Here is a 14,476-nt window from a genome sequence, read left to right as displayed (position 1 = left end):
AAAAATGTCATAAATATTGTTTCAAATAACTGAGCCAGGCTGGGTGCAGAGGCTTACATCAGTAATCCCAGTGCTTTGGGAGGCTGAGACTGGGGGATCGCTTGAGCCCAGGAGTTTGAGACCAGCCTGGGCAACATGGCAAAACACCATCTCTACAAAAAATTCCAAAAATATACCCAGCTGGAGTGGCATATTCCCATGGTCCCAGCTACTTGGGAGGCTGAGGTGGGAGGATCGCTTGAGCCTGGGAGGTTAGGGCTGCAGTGAGCCGTGATTGTGCTACTGCACTCCTGCCAGCCAGCCTGAGTGAGATCAGGTCTCAAAAAAAAAAGATTACCCAAGCTGGCACCTTCAAAGGTGACAGATAAGCAAGTAATCATAGAAGAAAAAACCCATCAAAGATAATAGTGACACAAGGTTCTTAGAAGGACTACATCCAGGTCAGAGATCACTCTATGTGTAGGACATGAAAATGCACTTGGTTTTTAAAGTCCACCAAATAAGGATATTGAGCTAACTCATTCCTACCTCCTTAACAGGCTTTGCCTAACCACCAAACCCACTGGGACAGACAGACTTCCACAACAAGATGAAACAATACACGCACGCCAAGGTAAGTGCCTTTTATCTCCAAGGGAACTATAAGCTCCACTAGGTAAGATCCCATCCGCTCTGCTGTTGCGAATCTCACCCCCACTGCTAACACTCAGTGTTCTGAACAGAATAGATACTTAATAAATGTGTATGATGTACACCATGCAGGGGATGGCAGAAGCACAAGGGCAGAGGAATAAGAAGAACATAGAGGTAATCAGTCTAACATTGCCAACTGCAGGATACGTGGCCTTGATGATGACAGTAAGGGAAGATTTTAATGAGGACAACAGTGATAACACAGGCAGAGAGCTACAGCTTTGCTAAATGTTCCTTTAGAGAGATTGATCTTAATAATTATTTGGCCTCATTTAATTTTTCTTATTATGTTGTAGACCATACATAAGAGCAAAAGAAGGAAAAAGAAATCTTCCCTTAAGCCCACTATGCAGGGAAAATGAAAGTAAATAATTTTTCTGTATATACTTGCAGACTTTTTCTATATTTATCTGTACATAATATCATTTTTCTACTTAAACAATGGAGTTATGCTATCAGTGTTGTTTCATAAACTGCCTTTTACACTTGATACATAAAAGGATACCAATATTGACAATGGTGGCAATACTTATGAAGCACTTACATGTGCTATGCACATGGTTTTATCTGCATTGGCTCATTTCAAACTCATCATAGCCTCATGGTTCAGGTACTCTAATTATCCTCATTTTACAGATTAAGAGACTGAAGCTCAGAGGGTTAAGGAGCTTGCCCAGGGTCACACAGTTAGTAACTGATAGAGCTCTAAGTTCATCAAAAGTTGTTGCGGGAAGTCAGGGACCCCAAACAGAGGGACCGGCTAAAGCCATGGCAGAAGAACATGGATTGTGATGATTTCATGGACATTTATTAGTTCCCCAAATTAATACTTTTATAATCTCTTATGCCTGTCTTCACTGCAATCTCTAAACGTAAATTGTGAAGATTTCATGGACACTTATCACTTCCCCCATCAATACCCTTCTGATTTCCTATGCCTGTCTTTACTTTAGTCTCTTAATCCTGTCATCTCGTAAGCCGAGGAGGACGTATGTCCCCTCAGGACCCTGTGATAATTGTGTTAACTGCACAAATTGTAGAGCATGTGTGTTTAAACAATATGAAATGTGGGCACCTTGAAAAAAGAACAGGATAACAATAATGTTAGGGAAACAAGAGAGATAACCTTAAACTCTGACCGCTGGTGAGCCAGGTGGAACAGAGACATATTTCTCTTCTTTCAAAAGCAAATGGGAGGAATATCACTGAATTCTTTTTCTCAGCAAGGAACATCCCTGGGAAAGAGAATATGTGCCTGGGAGTGGGTCTATAGATGGCCCCCTTGGGTGTGGTCGTCTTCTATGATCAAAACTGTAGGGGTGAAAGAAACCCCAGTCTCCCATAGCACTCCTAGGCTTATTAGGAAGAGGAAATTACCGGCTAATAAATTTTGGTCAGACCGGTTGCTCTCAAAACCCTGTCTCCTGATAAGATGTTATCAATGACAATGGTGCCTGAAACTTCATTAGCAATTTTAATTTTGCCCCGGTCCTGTGGTGCTGTGATCTTGCTCTGCCTCCATTTGCCTTGTGATATTCTACTACCTTGTGAAGTATGTGATCTCTGTGACCCACACCTATTCGTACACTCCCTCTCCTTTTGAAAGTCCCTAATAAAAACTTGCTGGTTTTGTGGCTTGCGGGGCATCACGGAACCTACCGACATGTGATGTCTCCCCCAGATGCCCTGCTTTAAAATTTCTATCTTTTGTACTCTGTCCCTTTATTTCTCAAACTGGCTGATGCTTAGGGAAAATGGAAAAGAACCTACGTGACTATCGGGGCAGGTTCCCCGATAAAAAGTCACTCTGTTTCCAAGCCTGTTTTCCACTAGTAGTAGTAGTTGCTACCCTACTTAGTTAACAATTTTCTTATACTTGAAAATTTCTCAGAGAATAGATCTTACATGTTCTCACCACAAACAAAAAAGTATAACTAAGTGAGGTGACGGGTATGTTAATTAGCTTGATTGAGGTAATCATTTTGCAATGTATACATATGTCAAAACATCACATTGTACATCATAAAGATATATAATTATTATTTGTCAATTATACCTCAATAAAACTGGAAATAAATAAATAAATTCCTATAATGACATAATAGTGACTGTATAAGGTTCTATTATTTACTTTCTATTGTTAATTATTCATGTTGCTCCCTTTTTACTTACTTTTATAATGACTATGCACTGAGGGTTCTTGTAGGTAAAACTTTTTATAAGCCTTAATTTCTTTTTCAGTATAAATTTCCAGAAGTGGGAGTGCTGGATCAAAGATTTATGAATCTTGGTATACATGGCCAAATTCCTCCCCCAACCTAATGTTATACCATTAGGTATACCAATTTAAGTTTCAGTAGAATACATGAAGGTCCATTTTCCCACAGGTTAGCAGAGGGCTTTATAATTTAATCCTAAATTAACTGTTTAAAACATGTTAGTCAGATATTTGTTTTAATGTGGACTACTTTTTTTAAGTTATGAGATTGGAAAGTTGGGGTATGCATGTATAAGCAGACACTTTTATTAGTTTCATCTTCTTTGACTTACTGCTCAGCAAGAGTTCTTCATTGCAGATACTATTGAGGATTAATAGGTAAGAATAATGATACAAAATTTTCAAAATGGACACACCAATTATGCAAGCTTATGAATTCGTAACTAAAATGTAAAATAAACCATAGTAGTTGGCTTCCAAAGTTGTTGACATGGTTTGGCTGTGTCTCCACCCAAATCTTATCTTGAATTCCCATGTGTTGTGGGAGGAACCCAGTGGGAGGTAATTGAATCATGGGAGTTAGTCTTTCTCATGATAGGTAATAAGTCTCAGGAGAACTGATGGTTTTAAAAAGAGGAGTTCCCCTGCACAAATTCTCTTTCTTTGTCTGCTGCTATCCATGTAAGACATGACTTGCTCCTCCTTGCCTTCCACCATGATTGTGAGGCTTCCCCAGTCACATGGAACTCTAAGTCCATTAAAACTCTTTCTTTCATAAATTGCCCAGTCTCAGGTATGTCTTTATCAGCAGTGTGAAAACAGATGAATACAGTAAATTGGTACTAGTAGAGTAGGGTGCTGCTGAAAAGATACCCAAAAATGTGGAAGCAACTTTGGAACTGGATAACAGGCAGAGGTTGGAACAGTTTAGAGGGCTCGAAAGAAGACAGGAAAATATGGGAAAGTTTGAGACTTCCTAGAGACTTGCTGAGTGGTCTTGACTAAAATGCTGATCATAATATGAACAGTAAGGTCCAGGCTAAGGTGGTCTCAGATGGAGATGAGGAACTTGTTGGGAACTAGAGCAAAGGTGACTGTTGTTATGTTTTAGCAAAGAGACTGGTTGCATTTTGCCCCTGCCCTAGAGATTTGTGGAACTTTGAACTTGAGAGAGATGATTTAGAGTATCTGCCAGAAGAAATTTCTAAGCAGCAAAGCATTCAAGAGGTGACTTGGGTGCTGTTAAATGCATTCAGTTTTATAAGGGAAGCAGAGCATAAAAGTTTGGGAAATTTGCAGCCTGACTGCAATAGAAAAGAAAATCCCATTTTCTCAGGAGAAATTCAAGCTGGCTGCAGAAATTTGGATAAGTAACGGGAAGCCAAATGTTAATCCCCAAGAAAAATGGGGAAAATGTCTCCAGGGCATGTCAGAGGTCTTCATAGCAGCCCCTCCCATCACAGGCTGGGAGACCTAAGAGGAAAAAGTGGTTTAGTGGGCTGGGCCCAGGGTCTCCATCCTTGTGCAGCCTAGGGACTTTGTGCCCTGTGTGCTAGCCACTCCAGCCATGGCTGAAAGGGGCCAACATAGAGCTCAGGCCATGGCTTCAGAGGATGCAAGCCTCAAGCCTTGGCAGCTTCTACTTGGAGTTGAGCCTGCCAGTACACAGAAGTCAAGAACTGGGGTTTGGGAACCTCTGCCTAGATTTTAGAAGATGTATGGAAATGCCTAGATGTCCAGGCAGAAGTCTGCTGCAGGGGTGAGGCTCTCATGGAGAAACTCCTCTAGGGCAGTGTGGAAGGGAAATGTGGGGCCAGAGTCCCCACACAGAATCCCTACTGGGGCACCACCTAGTGGAGCTGTGAGAAGAGGGTCACTCCCCCAGACCCCAGAATGGTAGATGCGCTGACAGTTTGCACTGTGCACCTGGAAAAGCCATAGATACTCAATGTCAGTCTGTGAAAGCTGCTGGGAGGGAGGCTGTACCCTGCAAAGCCACAGGGATGGAGCTGTCTAAGACCATTGGAACCCACCTCTTGCATCAGTGTGACCTGGATGTGAGACATGAAGTCAAAGTAGATCATTCTGGAACTTTAAGAGTTGACTGCCCTGCTTGATTTTGGACATGGATGGGGCCTGTAGCTCTTTTGTTTTGGCCAATTTCTCCCATTTGGAATGGCTGTATTTACCCAATACCTGTACCCCCACTGTATCTAGGAAGTAACTAACCTGCTTGTGATTTTACAGGCTCATAGTTGGAACGGACTTGCCTTGTCTCAGATGAGACTTTGGACTGTGGACTTTTGAGTTAATACTGGAATTAGTCAAGACTTTGGGGGACTGTTGGGAAGGCATGATTGGTTTTGAAATGTGAGAACATGAGATTTGGGAGGGACCAGAGGTGGAATGATATGGTTTGGCTCTGTCCCCACCCAAATCTCATCTTGAATTCCCACATGCTATGGGAGGACCCAGTGGGAGGTAACTGAATCATGGGGCAACTCTTTCCCATGCTGTTCTCATGATAGCGAATAAGTCTCATGGGATCTGATGGTTTTAAAAAGAGGAATTCCCCTGCAAAAACTCTATCTCTTCGTATGCTGCCATCCATGTAAGATGTGACTTGCTCCTCCTTGCCTTCCATCATGATTGTGAGGCTTCCCCAGACACATGGAACTGTAAGTCCACTAAACCTCTTTCTTTCATAAATTGCCCAGTCTCATGTGTGTCTTTACCAGCAGTGTGAAAAAGGACTAATATGGTTGTAGATTTGATTTGCATAATTAATTAATTCTGCATATAAGAATGTCTTGAACTTGGGTCCTCCCCCTTTTTCCTATGTGACATACATTAACCTCCCTAGTGCAACTCTAAATGGCATAAAAGAGTGCTACATTTAATTGATTAATTCAAACACATTTTGGGGGAAACTTCTCTGGGCCAAGTACTGTGCTGGGGAAAACAGAGAGGTGGAGAGTAGAAAGCAACCTGCAAATACAATTTCTTCCCTTAAGGAGTAATTGTCTGTGAAAGAGTCAGATCTACAAACAGATAATTACGAGATGTCTAGATAAAGCATTAGGCAATAATCTGTATAGTGTGCAATAGGGGCACTCTCAATGCAACTGCAGAAAGTCACGCTGAGCTGTCTGGATACCTATGGATCTAGGAGCTCTTCCAAAAGGCAAACCACTAGAGACACACCAAGTATTCAGTACAATCTGTGGCTGAAAGACAAGGTTTATATGTCACTCTAGGAAGTTACCTTTTGGTGATCTCAGTGATGGGTGAGGAGAGCCACCACTGGGGAAGTGACAAATGGTGTGCAAAGCTTTCCATTCTGGATCAAAATAATATGTCCATGCCTGCTTATAAAGAGTAGCAATGTCCCATTTGACAACCAGGTAGAATTGGAGACCCAGAAATGTATGGTTGCAGCTCCATGTGAAAAGAAAGAATTTTAACTGTGCATGACCTTCAAGTTGACAGAAAGCATCAGACAGCATAAGGATATATCATAGATGTTGATAAGTTGACACAAAAGCACTACTAGAGGAGGACATTAATGTGAGAACCAGTCTATGAGTAAAGGTATAAAAAACTGTATTCCCACCCTCCAGCCAAGCAGATGGTTCAACCTGAAGTCTTATGTTGACACTACTTGGGAGAATCTTTCCAAATACTGCAAGTTTTCACTGATGCAGACACTGAGTTCTAATTCCTTTTTAGAGCTCCAAACATCCTCCATTTGATGTAAAATCACCGTCAGTTTAGGAGACATTGCTCAGAAGTGTGAGTTTCCTGAGATTTATAAAATGTCCTTAAACCATGGCTAAGTAAAACTGTTATAGAAAGTTCTAAAGCTATAAGTTATCTCCAAAATTATGAGTAGAGTAAGGCAGTGAAGAGAACCATGAACTCAACTTTTAGAAACCAGGTTTAAATACCATCTGCTATTAATTTGCTGTCTGATTCTGGGCAGTTGACTTCAACCCCTGGAGCCTGAAAAAATGATAACTCTTACCAGAACTACTTTACAGGGTTGTAGAAAGATAAAATAAAATGTTCTGTCTATGTACATCAATCAAGTTACAAACTCTACGAAGCATATTTCTTTTTTTTTCTTTGAGATGGAGTCTCACTCTATCGCCCAGGCTGGAGTGCAGTGGCGCGATCTCAGCTTCTGCCTCCCGGGTTCAAGCAATTCTAGTGTCTCAGCCTGGCGAGTAGCTGGGACTACAGATGCGCATCACCATGCCTAGCTAATTTTTGTATTTTTAGTAGAGACGGGGTTTTGCCATGTTGGCCAGTCTGGTCTGGAACTCCTGGCCTCAAGTGATCTGCCCACCTTGGCCTCCCAAAGTGCTGGGATTACAAGGCATGAGCCAGTGTGCCCGGCCCATGAAAGCATACTTCTATTATCTTTCCTCCACCTCAATAAAAACCCGTCCTTTTCCTCACAGCTGGTGCCCGTTTTCTCCATTTTCTTTTATAAATAAGCTCCTTGAAAGGAACATCTATATTCACAATCTCCAATTCCTTTCTTCCCATTGTCTTGAGCCTGTGCCAGCACACTGCTGCATGCTCAGTTCTCAGGCATCATCCAACTCCACCTCTCAGCAGCATCTGTACCATCTGATCACTTTCTCCTCCTGGGAAGACTCCTTTGCCTGACTCCCAGGACACACCACATTCACCTAGTGTCCACCCAGCACGCTGGCTGCTCCTCCTCCATCTCCTTCCTGGGTTCGAATAGAACCTGAGAGAAGTGGAGGAAAGAGGAAGTAGCAAGAATATTCTGTTTTAACGTGTTGATAATTTAGGGGTGCATTGTCTATAGAAAATGTAAATGAAAAGAATTATTCTCATTATTACCACGTGATAGAGATTGTAAGTGATTTAGGTGATACAATACCCCTCTCTGCTGGCGTGGGACCACTCTCACCACCCCCCTTCCCATCTGGTACACCACTGACTGGGTTCACTGCACCTCTCTAAACTCAAACATTCAGCATCCCAGAAGTCAGTCCATAAACCTCTTCTCTTTTCTATCGATACTAACTCCTTTGATTACCTCATTTGATTTCATTGCTGTGAATACAATATATATATATATGTATATACATAGATAAGTATATGGATATATAAACAGACATATATATGTATATACATATGTAAGTATATGCATATATAAACAGACATATATATGTACACATATATATGTATAGACATATATATGCATATACATACATACATATATGATTCCCATTTTTTATCTTCGGCTCTGATATCCTCACTGAATACCAGATTTATACATTTACTCCCCACTTAACATTTCAAACTTAACCTGTCCATAAGTAAGCTCCTAATACTCCTTCAAAACTTATTCATCTCACCATCTTCTCCATCTCAAATAAAGGCCACTCTTTTCTACCTGTTGCTCAGGCAAAACTGTGGTGTTATACTTGACTTATCTGTCTCACTATCCCTCATTCTATATATCAGCCACTAGAATCAAAACATTCTCATTCCTGCACAACCAGCTACATCCTCATCCAAGCTTCCCCATCATTCATCTGGATTATAGCAATAACTCCCTAAGAATCTCTCTTCTTCTGCCACCTCTCTCCCCACTTCACCCTCATGTGTTCTCAACACACAGACAGAAGGATACCTTTCAAACATAAGTCAGACCATGTCATTCATCTGCTCAAATCTGCAAATAGCTCCTATTTCAATCAGAGTGAAAGTCAAAGTCCTTATTGTGTCTTACAGGGTCCTGCATTATCACTTTTCCCTGTTCTCACTCCACAATCATCTAACTTCTAACTTCATCTCCCCAAATCCAAAGATCTTTCCACTCAGTTCGTTCCACGCCTTATTTTTCAAAAATGCCAGGCTGGCAAGCTCTTGCTTCAAGGCCTTTGCACTTCCTGTTCCAGCTGCCTGGAATAGTCTTTCACCAATTAGTGCCTTGCTGACTCCTTCATATCCTTAAGTCCTTTACCCAAATAATGCCTCATTCCACCCTAAGCACCCTGTCCAAAATTTAGCTCTCCATAACTTTCTATCCTCTTTCTCTGTTCTATTGTTCTCCATATCTCATATATTACATATTTTACTGAATGGTTTTGTTTATTTTCTGTATCACTATAAATATAAGCTCCTTGAATAAAGAGATTATTATTTTTGTTCACTGCTGCTATTACCAGAACTACTTATGGGGTTGTAGAAAAGACACATTTTTCTTCCCAAAACTTAAAACAGATATTCAATAGCTTTCAATGAATGACACTTGAATAGACGTTTGAATTGAACCATTGTTCAATAAATAGTTTAAAATGAATGAATCTTGTTCAAACACCTCATTTTACTCTGTGTCACATCACCTACATACGTCTCTTGAGGCACAGAACTCTGAGATATAAGTACAACTCTAAGCCAATCCCACACACAATCATACACATGAAAATGAGAAAAGTTTGGTTATTTATAAAATACCTTGGGGTTTGGAGTTGTGTAAATATTAAATATTGCTCTGGTGACAGTGTAGCCCTTTGCAAAACAAAAACTTTCCCTTCACCCACCAGAAATGCTGTGAAACACAGTGGAGCTTGCATATATTTATGATTTTTTCAGTAATGCTTATTATGAAGGAATCCAGGGTCAGGATATCAAGAACCTTCTATGCCTGTTCCTTATAGAGTGACCGCTTCCCAGACCAAAGGACAAAGGTTACGTACTAAAAAATCTTCCCACATCACACAAGTTAAGAACTCAACTTGAGCATCATCATTTTTCTAACATTCAGATAACCCAGAGGAATAGACTTTCTTGAGAGAGAGAAACCTTTTCCATATTTTTAAATGAGTCTTATAGGTTGCTTAACGTATTTTAAAAATATTTTTATCCATCTTTCTAATTCCACTGTATAGCACCACCTTGCCTTAATCATTTCACATGATACTGTCTATTGTATTCATGTAAGTGCTCAACTTAATCCTGTTCTTTTTTTTCTGTTACTTCTGAAAATCCTAATGTAGAGCTAAGGTGTGCCTACACAGACATTCTCTCACTGCCGACTTGCAAACTTGGATAACAATGAGCTAATAATCATGAACTAATGTCTGGTCAATAGCCGTAATGCCCATCAAAGACACCATGTTGTGCCTGATCTGAAACCCTGAGCCTGCCAGCACCCAGGATCTGGTGAAGACCCAGACTTCTGGCCTCATTCCACTTCAGTTCCACTGGCCCTATATTGAGCTGTAGTAAATGCTTCCTACTCTTCAAATATACTTCAGATAGTATTGACTTGGGAGTTTACTTAAACTCTTCTCTTATTGAAAACTCTTCTCACGTCTATCGAGCCAAAGCCCAGTTCGAGTGCCATTTCATCCTTACAATTTTCTCTGATGGCAACCTACCTAGTTGCCATAAATCTCTTCTTTGTGAGACCTCAACATTTGCTTTCTTCTTCGTCTTGAAATATTTATCATATTCTGTCTTGCATTATAGTTATTTGTGTACACATTTTCAATACTAGATGGTAAGCCCCTTTGAGAAAGGGTCTCTACTCTTTACCCCTAAATCCCTAAGCTTAGGGTTGTATAATACACCATAGGTGATCAAAAGGTGATTATTATATTAGTGGGTGAATAAGAGAAAACATATCATTAAGCTAGTCTCTAGGATTTCAGCAATTTGGATTCTTTGGAAACAGGGCATTATATTGCTATCTATGTGCTATCATACATCATAATTTCTTTTCTTGTTTTTATGCCGTTGATCCATTGAGTAAAGAGGATTACCCTGCAAGTATCAACTGTCCTTCCTATTCTCTTATAGGCACCTAAATATTATGCTGCAGCAGTGTCATCTTGCTTAATACTTTAGCATTCAAGTCACTGAGTTTTGATAGCTAGCTGAAGAAAATATCCTGGGTAGGTATCAGAGCCAACGGTATGTTCTGCTGAAGTCATCATATATCCTATATCTCTTACATAGTGAGAGGTTAAGAACAAATAATTAACTTCACCTCTTCCCTGGTGCCATTAACCTGTAGCCTGGTCTGTCATTATGTAGAACTAGGTTTCCCTTGAAAGAGAATGATTGAAAGGAATCCTAATACCTAAGAGATTGGAAGAGATCAGAAGTGGAAAATTCAAACACTTGGTAGCCTAAATCAGGTAAAATGGGAGCTGTGGAGGATGGGGGAAAACATGTTCTATCTACAGGAAGAAGTTGCTGCCCGGCCCCAGCACAGGTGTTATCCATGAGGGGATGTGGGTCCATTATTATCAGATCTCCTGATCTTCCTGAAAACAAGATATCTGGATTTTTTACAGGAAATTTCCTAGATATCAAATACTTTGGAACTAGTTTTATCTTGGTTAACATGGCAGCACAAACAAAGCACATCTGCATGCTGGATTCACCTGTGGCTGCTACTCTGCAAGCTCTGGAGTAAATGAATTCTCGGACTTGACGCTGCCATTAGATTAAACAATGTTGAGTAAAATATCAACTATCACTTCAAGTTTTAAAAGGATCAAACTGAGTGACACTTATTTAGGAAGATCCCAGAAAATATGAAAATCCAGACAGGCTGAAGAAAATGAAGATGCCACCACTTCTTGCCCATCTCCTCATCTTATACCTAAGGAGCAGCTCCAACATTTGGCCGAAGCAAATATTCTAGAAGAACCAAGTCAATAAAGAGAGAGGCTTCTCTGACAGATTTCCCTGCTCTAAAGGGCATGATACCATCTCCAGTAGATGCTAAGCAAAGGTCAAAGTGCCCTAAAACTCTTAATTGGAAGAAATCTTAAAGGACATCTAGTTACAGTCTCCAAAATGACATGGCTAATGCTTCTGCTTGGGACTCCTAGCACCGTTCACTACATATTGTGGGCAATGAAAGAGTAAGAGACCCATATGTGACTTGCAGCTCCAATGATACTGGCTGTGTGACTTGTGCATATCACTTCATCTTTCTGGGCCTCAGTTTCTCTGTTTTGAATAAAGTAATCAATTAAACGATTTCTTCAGGATCCTTACAGCCAGAAAGACACTAAGAATATATAGAAGTTCCAGCCTGACCAACATGGTGAAACCCCATCTCTACTAAAAATACAAAAATTAGCCAGGTGTGATGGTGCATGCCTGTAATCCCAGCTACTCAGGAGGCTGAGGCAGGAGAATCGCTTGAATCCGGGAGGTGGAGGCTGCAGTGAGCCGAGATCACGCCACTACCCTCCAGCCTGGGCAACAGAGCAAGGCTCTGTCTCAAAAAAAAAAAAAAAAAAAAAAAAAAAAGAAAGAAAAAGAATATATAGAAGTCTGCCAAAGATTATATAGCATTACAACCCAATGCATTTGTGGTGGTCCCAAGGGATGACTATTAGTACTGTCATAATAAACTCAAACAGACACACACACACATACACACATGCACACACAGAGGAAACATTTCCTTCCACAACTAAGAATGATATAACCTTTTGAGCATGAAAAGAAAAATGATAGCTAAAATTAGCATCTTAAAAAGTAAACTACATAATAACTGAAGATGAGATTTCCTTAAAACTGTAGAACAATGAGATACTATGATAGCTGTCACAAGAGAGGAAATTGCATGAGTCTATTTGAAAGGATTTGGGGGTGTTTTTCCCCCATTGAGATTTGCTTTTCTACATACCACAGTGTGACTGAAAAGCTAAAATATCTCCCCAGGGCCTGTATGATCTGTGCCTCACTACGCTGCCTCTGACATTTGGAGAGTGTCATTCAGCCCGGAATTAAAACCTGCTTATACAGAGATCTGGAGGATGTCTCAGGCGCCAAGTAGTCATCGCTGTCTCATTTGCCTATCACCTTTCAGTTTACAACTCCCCTTTACATACATGCCCTCGTTTGTTCTCTAAAAACAGCCCTGTTTGATGGGACCTATATATTATTATGAAATTTCCCTCAGATGAATTCAAAAATAACCCTCTCAAACTGCCTGCAAAGAAATAATCACCTTTTGTTTGCCATTTAACGGTTCAGAAAGGCTTTTCACTTCTTTTGGCTTTTGGGGATAAGGTATGACCTGCTGGGTTCTATAATAGAGGAAGAGGGAAGAAGGAATCAAATCTAATCTTGGCCTTAACCTGCTGATCCAATTGGAACAAATCACTTCAATTGACCAAGCTTCAGTTCACTAAGCCACCAAATGGAGAAAATTATACCCATCCTACTGCACTATAGGGCAGTTAAGATCAAAATCAATATATAGATAGGTATGTCAAGTGGCTTTATAGGCTAAAAAATGCTAGCCTACAAGCCTCATCAACCCTGGACAGTAAGGAAGAATAGGGAAATTTCACATGGTAATGCAAAACTACAAACCTAAACTAAACTGCAAGTCAGTGGGGGAGGTGACCAGAAACTCGGCTTAGGGGACAGAAGCAATTGGTTCATAGAGAAATAACCCATCTCTGCAGAACCAGTGACAAGCCACTTGATCTTACCTGACTAGGCTGGTCCTCAAGGCTCTTCTTTCTCTTCCTGCACAAAGGCGGCTAGACCACAGAGAGTGGCCAGGAGAGGTGTGATTGGCCCAGATAAAGCCAGGCAAGACAGTGCCCTGTGCTGTGACCCCACTCAGTCTGAGTCTCACTTCACCAAGTAGGCTGAGAGTTACATTGTCACCCTCAAATAGTCAAATGAAAGGACTGAGGATGTTTACAGGGTGGAACTCAACCCGTCAGAGGCAGAGAATTGGGTTTGTGGGTGGGGCCTTTCTTGTTCTGCAATGACACACCTTTACCTCCTGTCCTCTCCGTCAAGAAGTCCTGCATTTTTCTGCCAACTCCCTCTAATACACATCCAGCTGAGGGAGCAGGAGCAGCCTATCATCCATTTCTCCATGGCTTCTGTATGCCTCCAAGTAGTTATAATAAAGCTTAAGCCTGAGGCCTACACTCCTATCATTAATATTCTTTATGATGGCTTGATTTATTGGATATTTGTGATTTTAAGCATCACTACCACTCTTGTCAAAAATGTAGAAGACATATAGAGCAGTGTATCTCTGAAAACAAACATGTACACACAGAATCTCTGGTCAGTATTCCTATTAGGAAATGTGCCACATGATATTGTCTCTATGTAAGTGTGTATCCCCCTCCCTAGATGGGGAGCCCCTAGAGGGCAATGCTACATCTTATTCTCTCATATACTCCTCAAAACACCCAGCAGATAGTAGGTAATAAATAAATACACATTGAATTAATGACGATCCATTAATATCTATTTAGTGAATCCTGATCTGTCATTTAATGGCTTTGCAGCCTATAGCAAGTCATAATTTATCTTTCTGAGGTTTTTTAATTTTGGTCATCTGTAAGTTGAGAGTATCATTTCTCCTTCAGAAATGCAGATAGAACTTGAAAGGAAGCATATGAGAATAAACCTAGGATAAGATTTGACATAGCAACGGTGCTAAAAAAATGAAATAGAATCTTAATGAACACATTCTGAAACCTAAGCAAGTGTGTTCTACATACAGAGTTGGTATAA

General features: G+C 40.6%; 1 protein-coding gene across 1 annotated transcript in view; it reads right to left on the bottom strand.

Moving 5' to 3' along the window:
- The window catches only part of TPRG1 (tumor protein p63 regulated 1), a 154,611-nt gene extending 141,009 nt beyond the window's left edge, over positions 1 to 13,602 (bottom strand). Inside the window, exon 1 of the mRNA XM_019024886.4 lies at positions 13,426 to 13,602. The gene's annotated coding sequence lies outside the window, so the exon portion shown is untranslated. The remainder of the gene's footprint in view (positions 1 to 13,425) is intronic.
- Between the last annotated feature and the right edge of the window lie 874 nt (positions 13,603 to 14,476).

Source organism: Gorilla gorilla, chromosome 2, assembly GCF_029281585.2.
Source record: "Gorilla gorilla gorilla isolate KB3781 chromosome 2, NHGRI_mGorGor1-v2.1_pri, whole genome shotgun sequence".
In the NCBI taxonomy this organism is placed as follows: Eukaryota; Metazoa; Chordata; class Mammalia; order Primates; family Hominidae; genus Gorilla; species Gorilla gorilla.
Note: the sequence above shows the minus strand (reverse complement) of the source record. Positions and strands in the feature narration are given on the sequence as shown.